The sequence below is a fragment of the Pteropus vampyrus genome, unplaced genomic scaffold, assembly GCF_000151845.1.
Source record: "Pteropus vampyrus isolate Shadow unplaced genomic scaffold, Pvam_2.0 Scaffold21, whole genome shotgun sequence".
Taxonomy (NCBI): domain Eukaryota; kingdom Metazoa; phylum Chordata; class Mammalia; order Chiroptera; family Pteropodidae; genus Pteropus; species Pteropus vampyrus.
In genome coordinates this window covers 2,799,048-2,806,891 of record NW_011888802.1, presented here as the reverse complement: position 1 = coordinate 2,806,891, position 7,844 = coordinate 2,799,048, and positions in this window count along the sequence as shown.

The window sequence follows — 7,844 nt, the reverse complement described above, 5'->3', positions numbered from 1 at the left end:
TGCATTGACTAAAACAATAAAATAATATGATGACTTACAACTAAAATAATAGTTAATTATTATATGAAATGCAAACTTATGGGTAAGGAGTATTGCCGGTATATTTGCTAAGAACTTTGAGCAATGTATGGTATTACTTGAGCAATTTATAAATTTATTATAGACATCTTTGTGTTCTGGCCTCTAATAATATGATAATTCTGCAAGCAGAATTTTAATTCTTTTTCCTCTACACGTAATTATTGGTTCTTTTTAAGTCATTCTCCATCTGGTGTATTACAGGATCTAAGTTTATATTACTAATTTTGATTTATTCAGTTCTCACCTCTATGTTTTTCCATTTTAGGACATGTTTTTCTCCATTTCTCATGAGTTTTAGACAATATCACTTTAAATATGGAATCTTTAGAGTCCCCTTTTTATTCTTCTTAATTATTCATTCTGTTATATGTAGATTGCACATGTATATAATATCCTCTTTGTCTCATAACCTCTCTGAAGTTTTCATTGCTTTATATCCTTGGAATACATTTCAAGAAATTTCCTTAGATTTTTTCAGCCAGTTTATTGATTCTCGGTTGAACTATATCTAATTTAATCAATCTTTTAAAATTTTAATTACAATAAAATATTTCTTTTCTGGGATGGTCATTTGGTCCTTTTTTCAAAAATATCTATGCTTGTTTCATGGTACCATAATCTTTTAATTATTTTTATTCATGATTTTATCACTTTAATTCTTTAAAACATTTATTTTATATTCCTTTTTTTGAGTTTTTATTTTTATATTCTGAGAATATTAATCATATTAATTTTATTCTAAGACTCTTCCTTATAATAGCAATGACCACTATCCTTTAATTTTTATTGTAAGCTCAACTTCAGAAGAAACTTTACTTTTCTGTATATTCTGAGTTGTGGGTATGTTCTCAAAGTAAATTTTGGATATCCCTTTGGTCAGTTTCTCTAGAGCTTTCTCTGACCCCAAACCATAATTTCTCTTTTGACAATAAATTATCTGCTTGGATTTTCTTATCCACCTGGCTAAGATAATGTATCTACATTATTCCATGATTAGCACAAGCTTGGATTTTGATTTTTTGGAGATTGTTTTTTTCTTGCTTAAATGGCAGAACACATATATGCTTGCATATCACAAATCTGGTATGGCAGAAAAAATTTGTTTGTTTTAATGTAGTAATTTCTTCCCCTACCCCACTCACATTAACATTTGATGATATCTATAAAAATTTTTAATTGTCTCCAAAAATGGGGGTGAGATTTTACTACTAGCAACTAGCAGGTAGAAGGTCAGTGATACCACTAAACATCCAATCACATGAAAAATAGTTCTGTACAACAAATGATTATCCAGCCAAAATGTCAACAGTATCGGGTTGAGAAATAAATACTGTTAATTTCTATTGCAATTAAAATTTAAATTTTATTTTACTGAACAGTCAGAGCCAAAATATATATATATATTTTTTTACTTTTTTAAGTTTTTCTGTTGCTTCATCAATTTTACTGAGCAGAAGCTTTTTAGTTTGGTGAGTCCTATTCATTTATTTTAGATTTTACTTCCTTTGCTTTTGAGGTCAAATTCATAAAATCCTCTTTAAGTCCAAGGTCCTTGAGTTTAGTTCCTATGTTTTTTTCTATGCATTTTATTGTTTCAGGTCTTATATTCAGGTCCTTAATTCATTTTTAGTTAATTTTGGTGTGTGGTAATAGACAACAGTCTAGTTTCATTCTTTTGCAGGTGGCTTTCTAGTTTTCCCAGCACTATTTAGGAAGAGGCTTTCCTTTCTCCACTGTATGTTTTTGGCTTTTTTGTAGAAAATTATTTGTCCATATAAATATGGATTTACTTCTGGACTCTCAATTTTGTTTCATGTGTCTATTTTTCTGCAATACCATGCTGTTTTGATTATTGTCACTTTGCAGTACAATTTTAAGTCTGGCTGAGTGATACCTCCATCTTCGTTCTTTTTCCTCAGGATTGCTTTGGCAATTTGGGGTCTTTCATGCTTCCATACAAATCTGATGAGTTTTTGTTTCATTTCTTTAAAAAATGCCGATGGAATTTTGATGGGAATTGCATTAAATTTGTATAAGGCTTTAGTTACTATGGTCATTTTAACTATGTTGATTCTTCCAATCTAAGAACATGGAATACCTTTCGATTTCTTTGTATCTTCTTCAATTTCTTTTAGTAGGGTCTTATAGTTTTCATTGTATAAGTCCTTCACGTGTTTTGTTATATTTATTCCTAGATATTTTATTCCTTTCATTGCAATTGCAAAAGGAATTATTTTTTCCACTTCTTTTTCTGACACTTCATTATTAGAGTATAAGAACGCTGTGGATTTTTGAACATTGATTTTGTATCCAGAAACTTTACTGTATTTGCTCATGGTTTCTAGTAGTGTTCTTGTGGAGATTTTAGGGTTTTCTATATTTGCATGATTGTCATCGGCAAATAGTGACAGTGTGACTTCTTCATTTCCTATTTGGATGCCTTTTATATCTTTCTCTTGCTTGATTGCTCTCACTGGGACCTCCAATGTTATATTGAATAACAGTGGCAATATTGGACAAGCTTGCCTTATTCCTGATCTTAGAAGGAAAGTTTTTAGTTTTTCACCATTAAGTATAATGCTGTCTGAGGTTTTGTCATATATGGCCTTTATTATGCTAAGGTAATTTCCTTCTATACCGATTTTGTTAAGTGTTTTGATCATAAATGGATGCTGTATCTCTTCATCAATTTTAAATCTTTAAAATTTGTTGCTGAGAATATATTACTGTGTAAGGAAAATATCGTAGTCCCTTTTTCTCAAAAACCAATGATTTTTTTTTCCTCTCCTAGTGAAACTCTTCAAAACAAATGATGTTTTTTAATCACTAAAATTTGCTTAGGAAAATATTCATTTTTTTTTTCTAAATTACTTTGAGTAGTAGAATTGACACCTTTTGCACTGTGCTGAACTGAAAATCTTCTAATTATTATGAATGAACTTTTTTTTTAGAATATGCAAACAATGAGAACCTTGAAAATTTAAACCACTATGTGTAGGCCAATTTCTAATAGATTTAGAGTTCACTTTTCTTGTAGAAATATAGTTTACTAAAATAACATAATTCCAAAAATTATCTAGTTCTATATCTTACCTCATTGATACTATATACAATAACATTAAATTCTTGCTAAAATAGCATGTTGTTTAATTACAATTTTTATCTTTCACCCCATAGATGTGTAGTAGCTTTAATTCTTATTCCGTGATTTATCTTTTTTAAATTAATATAATAATTTTCCTGTGTATAAATGGCACCTGTCAATAAAAATAATCAAGGGTCTTTCAAAATGAGGTCAACTCTTTTTAACAACATTGCAATATATCACAATGATTCAAGTTTTACCGTTATACGTAGATGTAGAGGACAAGATGACTTTGCAACCCCAATTACCTGGGAATACTGCCAAAATTTGAATTGCGTGCTACATTAATGTAATGGAGAGAGACTCACTCTTGAATTGCACTTATGTTCTTTTAGATTAAAAAAAAAAAAAACCTCACTATAAGCTTGACTGGTCATTAAGTAGAAAACTCTAACTATAAAGTTAAGTCAAAATTAAAATGGTACACATATATTCCAGATATTATAATTAATATTAATATCTGGAATATATGTGTACCATTTGAATTAAGTAGAAAACTCTAACTATAAAGTTAAGTCAAAATTAAAATGGTACACATATATTCCAGATATTATAATAAATAATAATAGTAATATTAGTGATAAACAGATATTATAATAAACTTATTATTAATTCATATACACATATACCAATTTTATAGTATATACTATATGCTGTGTACTCCTCTAAGTAACATCAAGGAAAATCAACAAGAGCAAAAATGAACGCAATCACTCCCTTCTGGAATTTATTCTTTATTGGGGGAAGACTTACCATAAACCATTAGCTAACTAAATATAAAAAATAAAATAATGTCAACTATTATAGTGAAAAGTAAATACTGCATTATATGAATGAGTTTTACATAAAGCACACTCAGAGGAGGTGATATTATGGGTTGAATTGTGTCCTCCAAAAAGATATGTTAAAGCCCTAACCCCTGCACTTATGAATGCGACCTTTTTTGAAAAGAGAGTCTTTGAAGATGTAAACAAGATGATTTTGATGATTTTTGTTAGGTTAATAATTACTGGATATGTAGCAGAGTAAAAGAATTTTAATATGTCGATAGGAATCACTGGTGGAGAGCACGGGTGCAATTAAAAAGATAAAAATTGAAAATAACTTTGGATTTTTTACTTGAGACCTTCAGTAGTTGCTTTCATTTTCTGATATCAGGGATACTCGAAGGAATCATGTTAGGTGGTATAAATTCGATTGTGACATTCCAGGAAAGAAAGATCTATTAGTTATAAAAATTAAAATGTTAAATCAACAGTGTAGATATATGAGTTTTGAATTCTGGGTAGATGTTGGGTCCAAAGATATGCATTTTGGAGTAATCAATATAAATTTAGTATTTAAAGCTACTGACCTCAATCTAAGATGACTTTTATTAGAGAAACATATTTCTATGAATTACCTCCAGGGGCTGCAGTATTTAAAAACTGAGTGGAAAATGGAACACACAAAGAATATTGATAAAGAACGACCTTGAAGTAGAAGAAAATTCCAGTTTTGAGAAAGAGAGGATGAATAAAAAATCCAAACCAGAACTTAAAAAAGGATTATTCTAGAGAAAATATTCTATCATGAAAGAGTAAGTAGGAGTTAGCTACTGAAATAAATTAGAGATAATTTCAGGCAGAGAGATGAGCATGTCCAAATTCCTGATGTCAAATGAGCACATGATACATTAAAATAAGTGGAAAAAAAAAGAAAGAAACCTTTCAATAGGATTTAAGATAGGGCTTCAGCCTAATGGGCATGGGATGCTTTTATATAATTTAGGCAGAGAAAATGTCTATATCACATAAAAATATCATACCATCTATAGAATAAAGAATAGATTTGAGAGCAGCATTAGTAAATCCCTTCTGGGTCTCATTTGTGTTTCTTCAGTCATTAGCTTAATAATAACTTCAAATGTGTGATCCAATGAAGATCACCATATGGTTGTATTACCTGTAACAATCTTGATTTACCCTGCGTTTTATCTTAATTATTAAATATATTCCCTTTCATCCTCAAAAAGTTCCAAGTCAATGATGTGCTGGTAAATGTTCAGTAATTACTGGGGAGGACAGGTCTTGATTTATAGCATTAGCTGATTTTAATGGTGAGAATACTGCCATGATGGTGACCAGCTTCAAGCTGTTTTTAACATCTTGCTCATAAAATTTCTTTCTAACAAATCAGTTCATCCAAGCCAGTAAAAGCCAGTTCCAATTCACTACTGGTTCAATTTTTGATAATAACTTACTATGTAATCATACTAGTTTTTCACATTCAAATGAGTAATGTTTTTAATTATAAATTAGTCACCTTGCCTAAAATGGAAGGATATTGTTGGGTAAATCAGTATAAATAAATTAAATTAATGTTAACTTACGTCATGCTTCATTATAGAGAGAAATGAAATATTGGATAAAGTATTCAATGTAAGTAATTCTCCTAGAATAAAAAAATAATTTATTAGATAAATAATTTTAGAATTTGTCTATAGTACTTTATTAAAAAGTAACATGTAGATTCCATAATCATAAATGTTATTTTAATATATTTTTTACTATATAAAGGTATTTATGCACAGTCTTTACAAAGACCTCCTAAAATTTCCTTTGGAATATTTTAAAACAAATCTACAACCTTTGTTTATAGATTTTTATCAGATTGAATAGCTTATATTTTTATATGATATATATATTAAAGAATTGCTCAGTAAACCTTGAAACAATATAAATGCCTCTTATCAGATTATTATAAGAGTTTTAATTATTATGATAAAATATTTATAAGTTAGAATTATTGATAAGAAAAATAATTCAGTATGTAAGAAATAGGCTGCATCACCAAGTAATATCAAGTAATTGACCTAAATGACTAAGTTGTCTCCACATAATATAATTCTTTATTCCTTTTGGTCTGATATACAACTAGAAAAGTTATTGTTAACTGAAAAAAAAAAAAAGATAGCGAGAGACAACAAGTGTTTGAGATCAAAGAATAGCTCTTTGGAAAATACTGACTCAGCAGAACCCAAATAGTGGACCAATTATAGGGTGAAGACAAGGAGTTTTTATAGTAAAGGGGAAGGGAAATAATTACATTAATAAACGGAAAAAATTTGGATTGGTGCTAATAAGCCAAGGAAGGAATTTCTATGAGAGTAGATAAGCTATACGTGGTGGTGCTAATTCTAAACACCATCCTTAATTTTCAGTCTTATAGTCAGATCTGCTTTCCTTCCGAAGACAATGCTGCTCTTGCCCATACCAAAGATTATTTTGTGGAGTTCAAACATTCCACAGGTTGAAGAAATAAGACACGCATTGAAGTTCCTCTGGAATGGCTGCCCTGACGCCATTATTAAATGGCTCCAATGAATGCCAGTTTTTCACATTATAAATTTTCAAGTTAAAAAATGTTAAATATCAGTAATACTGGCCTAACCTGGTACAATTTATAAAATCTGTTTTAATCAAAATATCTGTCAAATGAAAATATAAATTAAGACTAATTTACACAAATAGGATAATAGTTTTCAAAATTCTAAAGCAATTCATACTTAGATATAATAGCAAATTATGTTAAGATATTTATTTAAGAATTTTTCCTGAAGAAAAAAATCAGAATAAAGCCTAAAACTTCCGGTGTGCATCTAGCACCCATCATTTCTCCAATTTATCCAAGGTCTGAGTTATAAAAGGTTCTTGCAAATGTCACTTAGAATTCTCCATATTAAGGAGAGTGTTCAAGAGTATCCTACAGGGGAAGGAGAATTTACTTTTAATGAGTCAATCTTTCTTTCTGTTTGGTGTACTTCAGCTTCTCTGTTCTGAGCCTTAATGGTTATTGCTGGAATGGTCTCACTTGGCACATTTCACTGAGATGGATCGTTATTTGCTCACAGGAAAAGTTTTGTAACTGACTAATTATATAACCAGTTGCACTATTTTCCTCTCATCTCAAAAACTACATTCTGGATAGAGACTTTATGTTGTTGCTTTTGTTGTTATTTCATATAATTTCATCTTGTTTTAAAATAATACAAGATGCAACAAAATTGTCACTGAGAAAAACACTCATTTACACATCTAGAGAAAATATTCATACGCTATAAAATAGACTATCAGAAGATAGTCAAAAAACTCATTATTTCACTAATACAATACTAATAAATATGCTTCATTTTTAAAAACTTCATTATGAAAAATATGTATTGAATATCTATAATGTTTCATTTTCTTTCTTTAAAAGATAGGAATGTGACCCAATATTATAATCAAGTTTATAACCTTATAGAGGACAAGACTTTAAAAAGGAAAGTTAAAAGGCAATTGGTAAATAATATCTTCAATATAAAAAGTAATTCCAAAGAGTTGTCACCTATAGTTGTTTTTTCTCTTTTTGTAATGCAAGTATCAGCCTTAAACTTTGATTTTCTAGGTATCTACTTCAAAGATGGCTATCTTAAAACAAACACATTGCCAGCCTCAGGGTTAGATAAAGAACCAGGCTGCTTCTCAGTCCAGGCTCTCTGGATAACTGATATTTGGGTCCATTTGCTTTTTCTCTTACCACACCCCTACCCTAGATTCCAATACAAGCAGAACCCTAGGATCTCTCTCTCTCTCTC